The 20,242-nt window shown below is 37.2% G+C and overlaps 2 protein-coding genes across 2 annotated transcripts in view; one reads left to right on the top strand and one right to left on the bottom strand.

Moving 5' to 3' along the window:
• Positions 1-7,680, bottom strand: part of LOC136877289 (uncharacterized) — a 107,391-nt gene extending 99,711 nt beyond the window's left edge. The window contains exon 1 of the mRNA XM_068225438.1: positions 7,674-7,680. The gene's annotated coding sequence lies outside the window, so the exon portion shown is untranslated. The remainder of the gene's footprint in view (positions 1-7,673) is intronic.
• A 137-nt stretch (positions 7,681-7,817) lies between these two features.
• The window catches only part of LOC136858163 (uncharacterized), a 159,135-nt gene continuing 146,710 nt past the window's right edge, over positions 7,818-20,242 (top strand). The window contains exon 1 of the mRNA XM_068225437.1: positions 7,818-7,856. The gene's annotated coding sequence lies outside the window, so the exon portion shown is untranslated. The remainder of the gene's footprint in view (positions 7,857-20,242) is intronic.

The following is a 20,242-nucleotide window of genomic DNA, read 5'->3' as shown; positions in this document are numbered from 1 at the left end:
GAAAGATCTTCATTGGGGTAATCACATAAATAGGATTGTAAATAAAGGGTACAGATCTCTACACATGGTTATGAGGGTGTTTAGGGGTTGTAGTAAGGACGTAAAGGAGAGGGCATATAAGTCTCTGGTAAGACCCCAACTAGAGTATGGTTCCAGTGTATGGGACCCTCACCAGGATTATCTGATTCAAGAACTGGAAAAAGTCCAAAGAAAAGTAGCTCGATTTTTTTCTGGGTGATTTCCGACAAAAGAGTAGCGTTACAAAAATGTTGCAAAGTTTGGGCTGGGAAGAATTGGGAGAAAGAAGACGAGCTGCTCAATTAAGTGGTATGTAGGTACAGATGTTGATTTCCAAAGGGAATCTGTACCATCTGATGGCCAAGCAGGCATCAATTTTTGGTAGTAAGAGTAAGTCTCTCATAGTGCATTGGCACTGTTGGTGGTTACAATTAGCCTATGCAGTGGCCTCCACGGTATGCACTAGCCATGCGTCTTGGTAGGTGTGCTAGGTACCAACTGATGAGCCCAGCCTAGCACACGGGGGCAAAATGCTGGCAACCTGAAATGAGTTAGCTGGAAAATTTATAATGTCAAATAACGGACCATTTATATTGGTATTGTAAGTGATATGTTCCGAGCTGTCAGCGGAGAGATGGCGTGGAATGACATTAGGAGATGAATAAGTTTGAGTGGCATCTTTAAAATTAGGACAGATCACAATATGAAGGTAAAGTTGGTATTCAAGAGGACAAATTGGGGCAAATATTCATTAGCAGGAAGGGGAATTAGGGATTGGAATAACTTACTAAGGGAGATGTTCAATAAATTTCCAATTTCTTTGAATTCGTTTAAGAAAAGGCTAGGAAAACAACAGGGAATCTGCCACCTCAGTGACTGCCCTAAATGCAGATCAGTATTGATTGATTGACTGATTTCAAATAAATGCAGAAATGGAAGTCGATGGAAAACTGCTAGCTGTAATATGAGCAACCCTAACTAATACTTTCTCCAAAGTAAAATTCCAAGGATTCTTCTCTGCACCCTTTGAAATTAGAATAGGGGCTAGACAGAAAGGTGGACTCTCACCACTTTTGTTCGTCTGTGTACTGGTGAAAGTAATACAGGAATGTAATCCGATACAAGAAGATAGAAACTTATTCGAACCTTTAAAGATTGGGATGAAAAGAATAAAGTGGAAATTAATTGCTTAGCTTTCACAGATGATATAGCAATAATGATGGAGGAAGTCAAATAAGCCAAATTTACTTGCGACCATGCACCTGACACCTCATGTTTTCTGGCATTTTTCATTTATGTGTATGTTAAGTCCTCAGCCGTAAGACTGGTTGTATCTTCAACAGCTCTGCCATCAGCTGTCATAGATGTCCTAGGCATCACTGAAGAGGTGTACTATGGAAATGAGGAGTGAGGTATTTTCCGTTGCTATCCTCACTGAGCCAGAATTTGCTATTACACATTAGTCTGCCAAGCCCACTGAAATGCATGCATCAACCGACCCTATGGGCAACATTTTCACACCATTCATAGCAGGGACTGGCTGCATAAGGAATGGCATTACTAGCATAGCTCATACCTCAGTCACTTTCACATTGCCAAAGCCAAGGATAAAACTGACACAGGTCGATGAAAGTAACAAAATTGCCGTAGCCTATACCAGAAGACATAGAGCACTGTAAACACTAGGTCCTGCCAGCAAAGACATGCATTTCTCATAATTAGAGAATATGAACTGTCAAAAATATCATTGTCTAATTCACACTTCTCATCATTTTCTATATTGGATTATGGAAGGTGTAATTTTTTTTTTTCTAGGGGCTTCATGTTGCACCAACACAGATAGGTCTTATGGCGACAATGGGATAGGAAAGGCCTAGGAGTTGGAAGGAAGTGGCCGTGGCCTTAGTTAAGGTACAGCCCCAGCATTTGCCTGGTGTGAAAATGGGAAACCATGGAAAACCATTTTCAGGGCTGCCGATAGTGGGATTCGAACCTACTATCTCCCGGATGCAAGCTCACAGCCGCGCGCCTCTACAGGCACGGCCAACTCGCCCGGTGAAGGTGTAATTAGTTCTATGCCAGTTGGTTTCCAAAGACCAATTTGATCTTGTGCTTCTAGGAGGAAATAGATGCTAACTTTCCCAAGTGCCATAATTTAGAGCATTTAATTTGTGAGTTAAGCAGTTAATGAATAAAGCTAAATCTAAATTTAACACTGAGGGAGTAGAGAGATGGTCTCAAGATGACTCGGAATGTAGCAGCAGTTCATGCTGTGCCTGGTAGGACCGCAGACAGAAACTGTTGTAAGTGCTGCATCAAAGAGATTAAAACACTTGCATACATCCTTGGTTCCTGCCAGCACGGCAAAACTCTGCACATTGCTAGGCATCATCAAATAAAAACCACCATTGCCCAGGTCTTCAGAAGAACTGGATTCACCGACCATGAAGAGATCCATGGTTTGGTAGAGAATGGAAGCACTTGAAAGATCAATATGATTGCTTACAAAGACACCAATGCAACAGTATAGAATATATAATCGCTCCAACCATATGCTTCAAATCCTCCGAGAGTCAACCTGACAATGTTGATTGTGAAAAGAAGGGAATATGTTATGAGCCCACAATTCTATTTTACAAGCAAGCATAAGACCTAAAGAATATCAGGAGCATAGGCTTGCTGATCAGGAGCAGGGGCACAATACCTAAAAAATTGCCGAGTTCTGCAAGACATTTCATCTACCTAACTCTTTGATGAGGGGCACTGTGTCTTCTGACTTAAAACCATCAATAAGTATTTTAAGAAACGATCTTCCATGAATTTATTTTAAATCCAATAATTGCTTTTTCTTTATTTGTCCATTACACACATTTAGCTGGTCCAAAGTATCCTTTGTCTTTTAGGCAACCTCTAAAATGAAGAAGTTTTAACATGTATTGAATATATGTATATAAATACCAGTAGGCATATAAACATGAATATTTGGTATGTGACCTTTCAATGCAAAGATCATCTACTTATTTACTAATAAATGAATTATTTTATGGGAAGGGTTCTTCTTATCTCTTGTTATGCCTTATGCCCTTATTTATTCAATTGTTTTACTACTATACATTTGAATACTCATAGTGAATTATATTTTGTTCATAGATCAGACATTCAAGTGTTTTGTTGGACACCCAAACTGTTGTATTCCTGTTAAGTACAAGGAAATGAGTAACAGTGAAGTATGTATTGTGAGGTAAGGTAATGCAATGTGATTGTTATTTCACTCATGTCACACTCCCTCACCTGTGTATGTGTGTGTATAGAGCAATTAACATGACCCAATGAGTCACTGGAACACCGCCTTCTGTAACCTTGAAGGACAGTCCCAACCAAAACCATAGTAACGTAACAGCTGGCAGACCAGTAAGAGCTGCCTATGTTTATCGTGTTGTGATGTGGTGTGATGCTCTCATTCTAAACCGATATCTTGGGTCACAAGAAGTTGAGCCTAAGGCAAATTTAATTTTTACCCACAGTATTATAAAATATTTATAATTCAGTCAACTTCAGTACCAAAACTAAACATTCATTTATTTAACATTACAAACTCAATAATTGCTTTAAATTATCAAAGGAAGATTTAATAATAATAATAATAATAATAATAATAATAATAATAATAATAATAATAATAATAATAATAATAATAATAATAATAATAATTCTTTCTTTCTTTCTTTCTTTCTTTCTTTCTTTCTTTCTTAATCCATTTACCCTCTGGGTTTGGTTTTTCTCTCAGACTCAGTGAGGGATACCACCTCTACCACCTCAAGAGCAGTGTCCTGGAGCATGGGACTTTGTGTCAGGAGATACAACTGGGAATGAGGACCAGTATCTTACTCAGGCAGCCTCATCTAGTTTACTGCACAGGGGCCTGGTGTGAGGGATGGGAAGATTGGAAGGGATAGACAAGGAAGAGGGAAGGAAGGGCTGTGGCCTTAAGTTAGGTACCATCCCAGCATTTACCTAGAGGAGAAGTGGGAAACCACAGAAAACCACTTCAGGATGGCTGAGGTAGGAATCGAACCCCCCTCCCCCCGTCTACTCAGTGGACCTCTCAAGGCTTAGTGGACCCTGTTCCAGCCCTCGTACCACTTTTCAAATTTTGTGCCAGAGCTGGGATTGAACCTGGGCCTCCGGGGATGGCAGCTAATCATGCTAACCACTACACCACAGAAATGGACAATAATAATAATAATAATAATAATAATAATAATAACCACTGATCTGCATTAAGGCCAGTCACCCAGTTGGCAGATTCCCTATCTGTTGTTTACCTAGTCCTTTCTTAAATAATTACAAAAAATTTGGAAATTTATTGAACATCTCCCTTAGTAAGTGATTACAATCACTAACTCCTCTTCTTAGAAACAAATATTTGCCCAATTTGTCCTCTTAAATTCCAACTTTATCTTCATATTATGATATTTCCAGTTTTTGAAAACACCGCACTAACTTACTCATCTGCCTAACCAAAGCAGTAAAGCCATGTTTGGTTCACCAAGAGGGATGTTGAGTGGATTTCCTGTCAGAAAGTTGAAAAATTTTAGAACAGCTACTGAAGGTGCACATGGTCCTGAAATTCACTCAGCCTACAGTATACCAACAATGTGAGGACCACGTTAATTCCTGGGGACAAAAGCAGCCAGCCATAGGTCTAACCGCTCTATCCCATCTAGTACTGGGGTTGCAGATAGTGAAAGCCTTTACCTTCCACTTCTCCAAGGACCTTCATGGACTCTGTGTGTATGTGTGTGTGTGTGTGCGCGCATGCGTGCGTGCGTGCGCGTGCATGCGTGGTTCCTCAACAGATCCACAACTAGCTGCCATTGTAGCCCAAGTGTCACTGATGAGGTGTACCAGGAAAATGAGAAGTGAGGTAGTTTTCTGTTGCTTTCCTCATTGAGCAAGGCGGTGCTGTTACGTATCAAGTCTGCCAAGTCAACTGAACTTGCATACACCAGCTAATCCTATGAGCAACATTTTCACACTATTTATCACATGAGATAGCTGTGTTGGGAATAGTGTTACTGACATTGTTTTGTTAAATCCTGATGAAGGCTAGAATGCTGTTTCTTATTTTCTCCTTATTCACTTTTCTTGTCTCCACCATAAACAGAAGACTGTTCAGAAATTCATCTTTTGCTCCTCTAAATTGCCTCATACTGTATATTTGAGAGATGATGGTTACCTAGTTGTACTTTCTCTTAAAACAAAAATCAGCACTACCATCTCATATATTTGGTTATAGCTATGAGTAGGCTTACATTATCTCTATGGTACACTAATACTTTATGGAGATTGAAGTGACAGTGATCAACAATAAAGTAAACTTTTGAATAATTAGTGTTTGAAAATTTATATTTTCAGCTATTCCATCTTTAAACCTTAACATACATATGTTTCGGGAGAATAAGTCTCCAAAAGTTAATTCAATTAGTTATTCAAGTAGGCCAACCAATAATTATCAATCATACTGAAAGACAAAAATTATTCTTTAAAGAAAATGATAATCATATGATTATCAATTGTTTATATTTACTGATAAAACCTAAAAACAAAACAAACAACTGTCTCCTTATTTATACATGAGGTAAGATATGCTCCATTTTAGATTAAGTAAGCTTCCTACTTTTCTTCTCAAGGCTGAGGAAATCTCAATTTCATGCCCCTGTATCAAGCAAAAATTCTTAACAGGCACAGGATGAACCTGAAACAAATCTGGAGAAAATAGGCAATGACTAGTAATTAATATTTTTTGAACTGAGCGGTTGGTGTAGTGACCTTCAGTTCAGGGGGTTTCAGATTTGATTCCTGGTCAGGCTGGGGATTTTAACCACATCTGATTAATTTTTCAGACTTAGGGACAAGGTATTTGTGTTTGTCTTAATACACACAACTCATCACATTATCAACCATCACAGAAACATGCATTAGTGAGTGCATTCCTCCACACAAGGTTGGCATCAGGAAGGATATCTGACCATGAAACTGGGATAGATTCACATGTAGTGCAGAATTCACAATTGGGGAAAGGCCACGAAGAAAATTTAGGAACATACATATAGATATTAGTTGTGCTCCTTGAAAGATTGGTCAAAATTGAGACCTTCGATTCAGAGGGCCAGGGTTTGATTCCTGGCTGAGTTGAGGATTTTTGCCATGTCTGATTAATCCTCTGTCTTAGGGACTGGATGTTAGTGTTCATTTTAATACACATCCCTCCATTCACATACAACATACCATACTACCAACCACAGCAGAAACATAATTTTGGCATCAGGAAGGGTATCCAGGTATAAAACTGAGTGAGATACATATGTGCAACTTAGATCACACTCACGACTCCACAATCCCATGAGTAAGGAAAAATTACAGAAAAAAGGAAGAAAAATATAGTTATCACAACAGTATATCCCGTTTGGCCTTGTGGTCAGTGGAAGATGTGAAGGGTACATTTTTGACCTTTAGTGCAGGAAAAGACAGCAATATGCTAGCCACTGCACTTTACCTTCCCTTTGCTTTTCTGAAGGAGGAAATTTCTCCATTTCTCATTTTGACAGGTGGCTTAGTGTACCAGAAATTGCTTGGACAGTAGGGAATGATTCTTGAATGCATGTTACTGTTATGGAATGAATCTTGTCAACTGGAAAGATAATGCCTTATTCAATGAACTACCATTGTTTTCATTATGACAAGTACCATTGCTACTAATGATGGTAAGACTCCAGACCCTAGGATTCCACGAACATGAGGGGTTATGATATCTATTTTCTGCTATGACTGATTCTAAGGTACCAGTACCATTTTCTGCGTGCAATTTGAATGCCATGAAGCCCAAAGAATGAATATGATTTAAGTAAGTCTCACTGTGTATGAATAGACTAGAATTCAACTAGGCTGATATGCTAACTGTACACCTATGTGTGAATATTTTCTTTAATACCATGAGCTCAAAGGCTGTTTGGATTCTGAAAATGATTGAATATAAAGTGAGTAGACTAGTTATTGAAAAATCACAGAAGCTCAAGACGGTACTGAAGATGAATACTGTGATGAAACCAATGAAGTAAGCTGGAAAAGTTCCTTTCTCTATTTATGCTTCTTAATTATGCTAATGAGGGTCAGATGTGAACAAACTGTTCTCTTTCTTATGCACAGTATCACTTGAAAAGCATTCCTAACAATGGAAGTACAGTATCAGTCAAAAAATTGAATTCATATATTGAATGAATATCAGCACAGTATATATATCATTATAACAATAAAGAGTTATTAAATTACTTGGCATATAATTCTTGATATAGTTATATGATAAAATACTTTGTTTTAGATCTTTGGTCTTTGGTGCAGTAGTTTCATTTTTCATTCTATTTTGAGCTGCCCAAATTTAATCATCTTCCTTTTATTATTAGATATCTTTATCCTTGCAGAATACAGCATAGCAAATGAGTTCCTAATCAATAGAAGAAATACAATACACAGTATTTATATTCTGAATCCATGAATCATACATAAATGGATATCTAAAAGAAGGCACTTAAAGAAACAAAGCAATTTTAATTGCTGCTATAAATGCCCCTGAGACACCTGGAACTGTGTTTTACCCTTGTGTTAGCCATTATTGCTGTTAAAGGAAAGAACAGGAAACCTACCTACTAAGTGCTAATTCAGGGAAGAGGTGTGGGTGTCCTTGAGATGTCAGTAGTATATCACCTCCATGTGTTTTGCAGTACTTCAAGAGTAGCCACTATGCAATGGAGATCTTAAAGAACAACACTTTTGCTTAGGTATTGTAATTTTTGTCATTTATGTCTCATATATTTTAGACCAGATACTACCTATAAATTAAGAGGAGTTAGTTTGCCAATAGGAAGGCTCAGTTTTCAAATCTAAAGAGGGGAGAAGCAGGAAGAAAGGGGAAACTATCATATTCCATAGTATATTCATAGTCCTTAAGTTGTTGTTGTTGTTGTTATCAATTTGAAAGTTCATCACACTTTCAAGATACTCCACTGTAAGTTATCGGAGTATGGAAAAATACAAAGTACTGATAAAAGGGCATACTAAACTAGAAGAGAAATGAGGTAGGTAGACCAATTTCTTTCTGCCTTCTCTTACATATGATACTGGTTAATGGTAGGCCTAATGGATAGTAACTACAGTATTAAGTAAGGGTAGGCTTATATAACTCTGAAGCACTGTCCCAAAAGGCAAAAGGAGTTATGAGCGAGGATCTCCATCAAATTATTATTATTATTATTATTATTATTATTATTATTATTATTATTATTATTATTATTATTATTATTATTATTATTATTATTATTATTATTATTATTATTATTATTATTATTATTATTTATTTCCAAAATCAGTAAATATAGTAGTCTATGAGATTTTTTTTTTTCATTCCATTATCCTGTAATGGTAAGGCGGACCACTTAGTGAGTGATGCCCTCTCTCTGATCAGTAGATATGTTGTAGTGATTCGAGGTGATGTGAAGGGTAAGAAAGCAGCGCCTGTGGCCTACAAAATGGAACTGTCCTCGAATTTGCCTGAAGGTAAGAATGGGAAACAACAGAAAAGCATTCTCATGCTGAGGGTGGGGTTCAACCCACCACCTCCTGAATGCAGAGCTCAGATCCAGAGCTGCACTGCTCGGTTCTATGAGATTGCTATTTTCATATAATTATTGCTCCTTTGAAATTCTATTTGGGATGCCTTGTTCTAATTTTTAAATGCCTATATGCTCATGAACTGCTCTTAATGGACCTTTGGTATCCTTGATGGTTAAATAAATTTTGTGTAAATAACTCACTGTAAAACAGTGGTTGTCTAGCTTTGTTAAGTGGTAGGTGTAGCCTATACTTGGAGAAGGATATGGGAGGGAGGAGTTAGAAGAATGGGCCAGTTGGCTGCCAGTACTCTACTGTGCGACAGTGTATGTAACACAGGAGCCAGAGTTTGATGACTTGACTAGTAAGGACTGTATTCTGAATGTTTCCTGGTGGGAGGGGGACCAGTATTACCATAACAGAGAGGAGATGTTGTCATGAAAGAACTTTCACTTCTCAGGATACATGCTGTAAAGAGTCCTTAGTGAACTACAGTATGCTTGTTGGTGGTTAAGAGAAGTTTAATATGTGGTAAGTACTCATACAGTACATTATTTATGGCACTACAAGGTAGTTTGTATGTGAGTAGAAGAAATATCTGCATCACTAAGTCTAAATATACAGGCATGCAATGTAAGGAATTAGTTCAAAATTTCTTATGCATTATGAAGATTTGATATAATAATTTTTAAATTACATTTATCTAACATATTCAACACTATACTGCCTGCCTCCATAGTGTAACGGTTAGTGTTATTAGCTGCCGTCCTCGGGGGCCCAGGTTCGATTTCCGGTACTCTCAAGAATTTAAGAATGGCAGGAGGGCTGGTATGTGGTTGAAATGGTACATGCAGCTCACCTCCAAAGGGGGTGTGCCTGAAAAGAGATGCACCACCTCAGAATGAGGACACAAGTTTACTTTAACACTATACTAGGACAGGAAATAGTTGCCAAAATGAGGTAAATTTTGAATACTGAGTCAGATTTTGTGTTTGGATTGCTTCTGCAATATCATACAAGTTGCTTTCATCTTTCCTGTCCAGCCTCTTTTGATTATCTTCGGTTCTCTTCTCAGTGGCAGTGATTAGGGGAACACGGGAGGGGGGAGTCATCCCGCCACTTTGTGGGCAAGAGAACATAAGAACATTTTTTTAAACATATTTTTGCATAGGCCTTGTCTGTGACTGTGAATTCATTCTTTATGAATAATAAGAATTCAAACTGTTACCAGTTATTAAATGTTTTATTCCACAACATGTTTCAGAGACTTTATTCCATCGTCAGGTGGTGAAATGGTGACATTTAATCCTTGCATTAATTTTTTATTCCATTTTATTTGTTATTGTATACTCATACCATACTTCTCTTTAGTTTCAATACAAGTATAATTGTTCCTTCGGTAAAAGTTTTACTGTATAGTATTGAATCAAAATATCAAAAAACTATTATTAGTGCTGTTAAGTTAGTAAACAGTCAGCATTTACTTTTCTGTCAAAATTCACTCAGAGAGCATCCAATACTTACCATTACTTTTTTTGTTGTCTATAAATGTTTGTGCCTCCCCCAACTTCTAATTCCCAATTGCCGCCACTGTCTCTTCTGATCTCCACAATACAGACCTTTTATTTTTGAGATTTGCTACTAGACTGAAAGAGTAATTACATCTAAGAGAGAAACTGTCTCTCACTAGATTAACCCATGCTATAAAGAAAATATTGTTTACTGTAAGTGCAAAATAGAATACAATTTAAAGAGAAATTGGGAAGAAGTATAACCAAAGAGCTCTGAACATTGGTCTGACCATTGGATTTGAGTACTATAATACAGAAGAAAAGGAGCCTCTGTGGCTCAGATGGCAGCGCATCGGCCTCTCACCGCTGGATACCGTGGTTCAAATCCCAGTCGCTCCATGTGAGATTTGTGCTGGACAAAGCAGAGGCGGGACAGTTTTTTCTCCGGGTACTCCAGTTTTCCCTGTCATCTTTCATTCCAGCAACACTCTCCATTCTCATTTCATAGCATCTATCAGTCATTAATAAATCACTTTGGGAGTGGCGATCCCATCGTACTAATAGCCTATATCTGCTTCATTCATTCCATCCCTGACCCGGTCAAAGACTGGAAAAACGGGTTGTAGGTTTTTTTCAATACAGAAGAAAAATAAATTCCAGTATTGTTTGATATGTATATTACTAGGTTTATAGACCCACCATTGGCAGCCCGGAAGATGCTTTTATATGGTTTCCCATTTTCACAACAAGCAAATGCCATTACTGCTACCTTCTCAGGTGTGGTCTTCTCCTTTCCTGAAGTCATCAAGCAGTCTTACAAAGTTAGTAAGAAATTATACAGATGACATAAAACAAAATTATCCCAAATTTAATGCATGTAAAATGTTTGCATTTTTTAACTTTGAAGCTATAAAGAGAATCATTGCAATATTTTTCCAGATATAATGGTGAAAGAATAACGGAGCTAAAATGAACAAAAAATGGCTTTGCAGTAAATGATAGAACACTAAGTGATATTAAGTTGTTATATACGGATTCTTTGTTAGCCCGTCTGGTGGCCATTATCGTTAAGGTATGAAGTCTATTTGGTTTGACACTGAGGTTAGCCCTGTTTGAATCTTGTTGATCGAAAATATTTTCACCATAAGAATGTTGGCCAGGAGGGTAGGAGAGATGGTGGTATATAATTTCTAATTACTAGATTGAGTGCCAGAAGCCTGGATTCAGTTCCAAACCACTCCGCAGTGCTCATATGAAGTGAGGGCACATGATGTTCATGATGGTGATTTGTCTGTTGGATGGGAATGTAACGCCTTGAGCCGACCCCTTGGTGCTATTCAACAGGAGTAGGCTATGTGCCGGCATCAAGTTTCACTCTCCCTTCCAACTATCATATCACGTCATTTATTTAATCTCATTAACTCCTCTGATGAGATTGACATCAGGAAGAGCATCCAATCATAAAAACTCACTACAAAGATTCGTCTCACTTCATACCGATCTTGTAGAGAAATGGGACAAGGGTTGAAATACATATAAATTCTTCATTCTTACAAATTATGAGCCTTTTCTTTTCAGAATTAGGAGGTTATATTTGTCTAAGAGGCTTTATGTGGATATCATTTTGCAGAGCAAGGAAGGGAAGGAGCTTCCTGAAATGAATGAGGACAGTTTAAAGATTACTGAATGTTAAAGCAAGTTCATATTTTTTAGACTGTAATTATCATGATCACAACCACAGGACTTCCAGTTGTATGTGGAATCCAAACCACAGGGACGGAACTTTTAATTTCAGAAATCCCTCATGTATTGGAGGGTCCTGGGTTCAATTTCGGGTTAGGTTAGGGATTTTATCCACTTATGATTAATTCTTCTGCCATGGAGATTAGATATTTGGTTTGTATTTGTCTCAATACATATCTCTTCATATACACTTAACACACCACACTAATAATAATGAATACATCCCTCCATATAGGGTTGACATCAGGAAGGGTACCTGCCTGTTAAGCAGGGCCAAGTCCACATATACGACATAATTTACACCCGCTATCCCCAGGATGTGAGGAAAGGGAGAGAAAAAGAAGAAGTGATTTCATTTGGTTGGTAGCCATGATAAAATAGCTGATTTATCAAGTCTATTAATATCATACTGCTTTTTTTTATCACTTAAGACTCCTATACATGTATACATGACAAAATATCATCTCTATAATAGAGGTATGCATGATATACCGGATGCCACACCTGCTGTTGTTGTCATCACCTGCTGTCTATTGAGGCCAAGGAACTCCTAATGAATACCTCTTGTATTTTAGTTTGTTTCATTCAGCTGTCACTCTGATTCAATAACTGTGTTACACTTTCAAATAATATCACATGGTATAATTAAGAGTTTAACAAAGAAACTATTGAGAGCAATTATTTTGTAAAAGAATCTTTTGCTGGTCTCATTTAAAGAGATGGTGATAATGATGACAATGATTGTATGCTGCTCATTATTGTGTTAAGAAGACTATGGCCTCTTTCAAGGGATGCTGGTTAAAAATATCTCCTAGTTCCTATAGTAAAATGTTCCTGTGTTCAAAGAAGAAAAAAAAAATAGTTAAGTAAGAATGTAAATAATGAAATAATCCCACATTTAACATATGAAATATGAAATTATAATGCTGTGCCAGGAAGATTATGAACAGAATGTCAAGTTTTTTGTTCCCAGAAAATGGCCTTTGTTGAAATTATGGGTTCAAATCCAGCAGAGGTAGTAGAATTTTTGAGGGGTTGAAAGAAGTCCATTCAACTCTCCATGTTGTATGATGTCAGCATGTAAAAGATTCTGGTGATACATTTGAGATTTATCCAACACAATTAATTAAAACTCAATCATAGAGCACCCAGCAGAAATCCTGTTTCTCTCCTCTCTGGCAGATTAAAATGGAACATCAAAATTGGTATGGAAGCAGTCTAAATGGCATGAAATAAACATTTCTGCAAGTGGTAGTGGAGATGTTATTATTCTTCTTCTTCATTTTGAATCACCCATCATTGGGGTACGTCAGATCAATCACTTCTTAGATGCTTGTGCTCTTTTCTTCTCCCAGTAGTTCTTCATTCTAACTGATGTCCTCCTCCTTTCCTCCTCTGATATCTGAATCGGTTTGCTGGTGTTGTTCTTAACTTGGAACCTCTTAGTTTTGTCTTTGGTCACAGTTTTGGCTGTACCATTCTTTAACATGAGTTTGGTAACGATCTCTCAGATCCTTTTCAACTTCCTTAAACCAATTAGGTTTAGCTTTTATTTTTATTTTTTTTAAAGAAGTCAAAGATCTGTTTAGTTAATCTGTCAGGATTCATTCAGAATATGTGTCCACAGAAATCAATCCGTCTTTTCCTCATGGTATCCAAGAGCCTCTCCGACTTTACGTAGAGGGATTCGTTTCTATAAAAAACTTGTTTGTTATTTTGGAATTTGGGACCCTTACTTATAGACATGATATACTGTAGGCTTTTTGGCTTATGCCATGTCAAGAAAATAAGGTGAAATTCTTTACATTTTGCAGAGAACTTTGCTCTGTGTCTTCAGAAGATTAAATTCATATTGTCCACTATCAAGTCGTAAGAATACCAATCAGTGTGCTGTTAGATTATTATTATTACATCTCACCTCATCTCCTCACCATATCAGGATATGAGACTAACAGGTAGACATATATTATCATCAACATGGAGGATTGTGGAACATCTTGTAGAGAATATTAAACTGTAAGTGCAAAATGTGCAAAAAACACTGCTTCCAATTCTTATTACAATGATATTGTACAGTTATTGTTTAGATGATGTCTCTAATGTACCAAGGCATAAGATATAAGACATCGTACTACATACAGTATTGGAATGTGAGACTGGAAAAAACAATGGCGTAACAGCCCCGAAGGGCCATGCTTACCGGGTGACTGTTGTTCAGCCTGAAGGCCCGCAGATTATGAGGTGTCATATGGTCAGCACGACAAATCCTCTCAGCCATTATTCTTAGCTTTCTAGACCAGGGCCGCCATCTCACTGTCAGGTAGCTCCTAATTTGTAATCATGTAGACTGAGTGGACCTCGAACTAGCCCTCAGATACAGGTAAAAATTCCTGACCTGCCAGGAACTGAACCTGGGGCCGGCACTATGTGATACTGAGGTCCAATGTAATGGAGGACTACCCATAATAGGTGTTCCATTCACCAGTTGACAATAAATTATAGAATGATATTCATATCTCAACTAAATTCATATTGTCCACTATCAAGTCCTAAGAATACTGATCAGTGTGCTATTAGAGAAGCTTGTTGAAAATATGCGCACTGTCTTTCATTTTACAAGTATACATGTATACAAGTATGTATATCATACTATATATTAGTTAAAAAGGTCCCAAACCTTGACCTAAAGGTTGTCTACAGGCTGAAGATGCCCAAAATAATGGGTGAAACATGTACCTGACCTGATAAGTCTACATAAATTCATTTCGATTCAAACCACATTAAACGTGGAAAGTATTGAATAGGTGGTCTTTATTAAATTATCCTTGAGAATCTATGCCTAACTGTCTTTCATTATCAGACAACTGACCAACAAGCAGTGCAAGTGCTTCCTTTAAAAAAAATATGGGCTGTATTATTCTTCCGGCAGTTACAAATGCAGTAAGTTAATTTTTATATCATGTTGTTGAACTGTTAATCAGAGATTTTCTGTTCTCTAGAATTTATTATTATGTCATTTATATAATCATGTAAATGTACACATTATCAAAGAGAATTATTAATAGTAGGTCAGCAATACTATGAGCAATGTTACCAGGCGAGTTGGCCATGCGGTTAGGGGCGTGCAGCTGTGAGCTTGCATCTGGGAGACAGTGGGTTTGATCCCCACTGTTGGCAGCTCAGAAGAGGGTTTTCTGTGGTTTCCCATTTTCACACAAGGCAAATGCTGGGGCTGTACCTTAATTAATGCCATGGCCACTTCCTTTTCACTCCTAGGCATTTATTATCCCATCATTGCCATAAGACCTATCTGTGTCAATGCTATGTAAAACAAATTGTAAAAAAAAAAAAAAAAAGCAATGTTTTGTAAAATTCAGTTTTATAAATTCTGTCAGTTTACATTGTCACTTGCTTGTAATTTTTGGATTCTGTACACTATATTAGGTTTCCTGTGCAATTCCTCCACTTTGATCAAGTTTTTCCTTCCTTCCTTCCTTCCTTCCTTCCTTCCTTCCTTCCTTCCTTCCTTCCTTCCTTCCTTCCTTTTAGCAGAGCACAACATTATCTTTTAGGAATTCTATCATTTAGATATTCTATTTCATTTCAGTTGAAACTGACTCTTTGTAATGTGTCCTTATGTTAAAATGGCTTTCCTGAGAATTTCTCTAAAAGGTGCTTACATACCACCATGAGCTTGTTTTATAAAACCACCATAAATTCAAAACTCTCTATTCCATTATGTATATTTCAATTTATTTTCATAAAATTTATTAACTAATATACAGCGGTTAATATCACTACCATGTCAATAAACCATGATGTAAGTTATAAAAGAAAGATAGAAATTATGTCGAGTCTCATAACAGCAGACTGCAGACTGAATTATAATACACAGAGAGAGAAATTATGGCAGATCTCATAAAGGCAAACTGCAAATTGAATTATAACACAAATACAGAAGTTATGATTCCTCAAATAACAGCAAACTGTCACTTGAATTTTAAGAACACAAAGAAAGAAATTGTGGTATCTCTCATAACAGCAAACTGTAGACTGAATTTTAATAACACAAAGAAACAAATTATGGTGGCTCAAATGGAACTAGATAAATATTAATAACACAAAGAAGTAAAAACTGAAGATTATATTTTAATAACATCAAGAAAAAAATTATGGTTGCTATCATAATAACAAACTTCAGATTGAATTTTAATTACACATAGAAAGAAATTATGGGGCCTCAAATAAAACTAGATAAATATTAACCCTTATGCTGCTACGCCCAAGATATCATGAGCGCAGTAGTATGTCACATCATTGCTGCGCCCAATATATCTCATCTGTAACTTCAGCTAAATTTCTGAAAAGAAAATATATACCTTTGGAGTTTTGTTTTGTTTTGAAACTTGAGCAGCAGCAAATTACATCTTTTAGGAACATATTGGACCATCAGACAAAACGCAGACTGCATTTTAACACTATCTGTAGTTAAATATCTGAAATAATGTACTCAGCTCAGTGTTCAACCTAGGTTGGCAGACCTGCAAAGCACCTTTGTCCAGGGTTTGTAAAAATGGTTTCAAGTAATGGATGGCGTGTGCTTTTGTAATTCAAACTTATAGGAGCTCTAAATACACTTGAATCGGAGGATGAGTACTCGGATGTCAGTGATTTTGGTAGTGATTATAGTCCTAGGGATAATGATAATAGTGATAGTGCTGAGCCTCAACTACCAGCTCCAAAAACCAGGAAGATAATGTGTTCCAAACCTGTGTTATTTCAATGGTGTACAAGTAATATGTTTAGTCCTGTAATACACAATTTTGATGACAGTTCATCAGGTTTATCACTCAGTGTGATTCAAGATGAACCAACAGCTTTATAAATATTTCAGTGCTTCTTTTCATGAGAAATTATAGAGCGTATAACAGTTTAAACAAACATGTATTTTCCATTTGTTACACAAACAATGCCACTATCTCAAAAGTTCAAGGCTATAGAAATGGAGGGAAACCATGCCTAAATAACTGTATGTCTTTTTTGGCATGACAATACTTCTGGCAAGAGTGAAAAAGCTAACAATTCTTGAATATTGGTCAATCGATCCTCTAGTAATGACCCTGCAGTTATCGGATTTCATGTCCAGAGAGAGATACCTCTTATTATGGTGGTTATTATGTTTCAGTGGCAACAACAGTCAGCCTGAAGGCTGTATAAATAAAGCCTCTAATTGATCACCTCAGAAACAAGTTCAAAGAAACGTCCACTCCTATCAAAAACATTTACATCTATGATAAGTTTGATGCTCTCCCAAGGTGAGCTTTCATTCATTCAGTTTATCCCATCAAAGAGACATAGATATGGAATAATTACATTTGTTATCTGTAACTGTGACACTGGATATGTGCTGGATTTTATTGTTTACACAGGGTCAACTACAGAAATAATTCCTGAACGTGAATTTGGGGTATGAGTTGCAATTGTCTTAATGTTAATTGAAAGGTACTGTGGATCAATAACAGGTATTCAAGTCCACAACTGTACGATCACCTACAGACAAAACTAACACATGGTATTATCAGGAAAAACAGGAGGAGTGTGCTGAAATTTACCATAAAATTGAAGAAAGGATAAACTGAACCAGGAGCAACAGTTAACAACATGTTTGCCATCAGGTGGTTTGATCATAAGGAATTTGTACAATAATAATGTTATATGCTTTACGTCCAACTAACTACTTTTTCGGTCTTCGGAGATGCTGAGGTGCTGGAATGTAGCCCCGCGGGAGTTCTTTTACGTGCCAGTAAATCTACCAACATGAGGCTGACGTATTTGAGCACCTTCAAATACCACCGGACTGAGCCAGGATCGAACCTGCCATGTTGGGGTCAGAAGGCCAGCGCCTTAACCGCCTGAGCCACTCAGCCCGGCAGGGAATTTGTATGTTGTCCACTCAACATACTGCAAACATGAGACCCACAGGAATGATGGGCAGACAGATAAGACAGCCTGAAGTGAAACTCATTGTATAATTCACAATAAAAAATATATGGGTCCTGTTGACCGGTCAGACATGACAATCATTTCTATCCAGTGTATGCGGAAGGCACCGAAATGGTACCAAAAGTTCTTTTTCCACCAAGTGGACATCACCATTCTAATTAATTCTCATGCACTCTTCAGAGTCAAAAGTGAACAGAACATATCTCTAGGAGATATCCAGCCACAACTTAGAAGGTAACTCATACAGAAGTACCGCATTTCTAGATAAACTAGTAAAGGAGGACGTCCTACACCTGGTGACAAAACACTCAGACTGATGGAGAGACATTTTCCATCCCTTGTACAGCCTACTCTAAAGAAGAAATTTTATACAAGATGCTGCCATGTTTGCTCCAACACAACAAGTGGCAAAAAGAAGAGGCGAGAGATCCGATACATGTGTGTCAAATGTGATGTGGCTCTCATTGTTCACCCCTACTTCAAAATATACCACACATTGGTAAGGTTTTTAAGACAGACTCATTGGAGGGTCTGCTGTAAATAATGAAACAATTTGGTGTAAGTTATGTGAGTTCATATTCTAGTATTTAGTGTTGTCCTTGACATTTCTTAATTTGGCCAAGCTTGACTTTTTGCTCACTTCTGATATATTTTGGTTGTTTCTAGATATATTTAAAAAAGCTATTCACTATAGAGGGTTCTGATAATTGCTCAACTTATTAGCAGTGAAAAGGTTAAAGGTAAGCATTTCCACCTCTTTAGTTGAATGGTTAGTATCAAGACCTTTGCTTCAGAGGTCCTGGTTTTGATTACCTGGTGGGTTGGGGGTTTTAACCACTTCTGGTTAATTTTTTACATTCATAAATAATGTAATGTTGGTTGATTGCTTTCTGTTAGGAAATAATTAGTCATACCCAATCTGTTCAACGTGATGATCAGTACGTACGTCAGCTATTATGGACAATTCTGATTTGTAAGATAGCTAAAATCTGACATTCGTAATTTTTGAAAGAGGGTTGTGAATTTTGGTCAGAATTTAGCACATGTGAAAGAGGAATATAAAACTATTTATAGGATAGTGTATTTCTGGCTCCGATCGACAATCCTGAGATTCTCTGTCCTTCATTCTTGTGTCAAAAAATACAACTCAGAGCTATTCTGAAATTATTTTGCCCATAGGTGACATTTCTTTTTATTTTTGCTCACTTTTGTTATATTCTGTATATTTTTAAAAAGTTATTCACCACAAAGGGTTCTGATAATCGCTCAACATATTGGCAGTGAAAAGGTTAACCCATCCGCTTACCTTATAAACATCAGTTCCGGATCTTTAAATTACCATTTAAATGCTGGTGTTTATAAGGTCCATGCAAGACTGTGCTTAAATGATATCATAGCAACTACTGGCTCAAACATTGTCAACTTTCATAGAAATAATCAAAAATAATCATTTCAATGGAATGTGCTACATTACAGTGAAAATATGAACTATATACTATAAACTCACCTAGTAATTCTTACGGTGCATCGGAACATTTACATTCATAATATTTACATCTGCTTCTTGACTCGTATTACTATCACTAACTTCACTAAGCACAGATAACATATCCACATCACCAGATTCACAGGTGGAACTTTTCAATATATTATAATCTTCTTCACAATCACTATTCAGTAAAATATCCATGACTTTTCGCTCGGTAATAGCCTCCCTCATGCTCATCTTTACTCACTGAACACCCATGACATCAGCTCAATACTATCTTCAATTTATGCGGTTAATCCCCTAAACATGACTCAAATACAGTGGAAGAGACTTACTTCAGATATAAAGAATGATTGTAATGCCATCTGTTGAGTTTTTAATGTACTTCATTCCCTTTACCATCGATAAAGCAGGACATTGCATTACCCGTCGATTCGATGGTTAGGTAAGTCGGGCACAAACTCGCACATCCTGTAAGCCGGTGGGTTAAAGGTAAGCATTTCCAGCTCTTTAGTTGAATGGTTAGCATCAAGACCTTTGCTTCAGAGGGTCCCAGTTTTGATTACCTGGTGGGTTGGGGGGTTTTAACCACTTCCGGTTAATTCTTCTGACTTGGGGACTGGGTGTCATGCAACGGTGAATACACCTCTTGATGTGTTAGAAAGGGTACTGGCTGTAAAATAGGGCCAACTACAGATGTGTGATGCAGTTTGAACCTGCTTCCCTACCAGGGTGTGGGAAAACCAGCAGAAAAAGAGAAAATTAAGCAGCAATCTTAGACTAATATCTATAATTTGGAAAATAAAAGAAG

Source organism: Anabrus simplex, chromosome 1 (genome assembly GCF_040414725.1).
Source record: "Anabrus simplex isolate iqAnaSimp1 chromosome 1, ASM4041472v1, whole genome shotgun sequence".
Classification (NCBI taxonomy): Eukaryota; Metazoa; Arthropoda; class Insecta; order Orthoptera; family Tettigoniidae; genus Anabrus; species Anabrus simplex.
The sequence above is the reverse complement of the archived record's forward strand: the minus strand, read 5'-3'. Positions and strand labels throughout refer to the sequence as shown.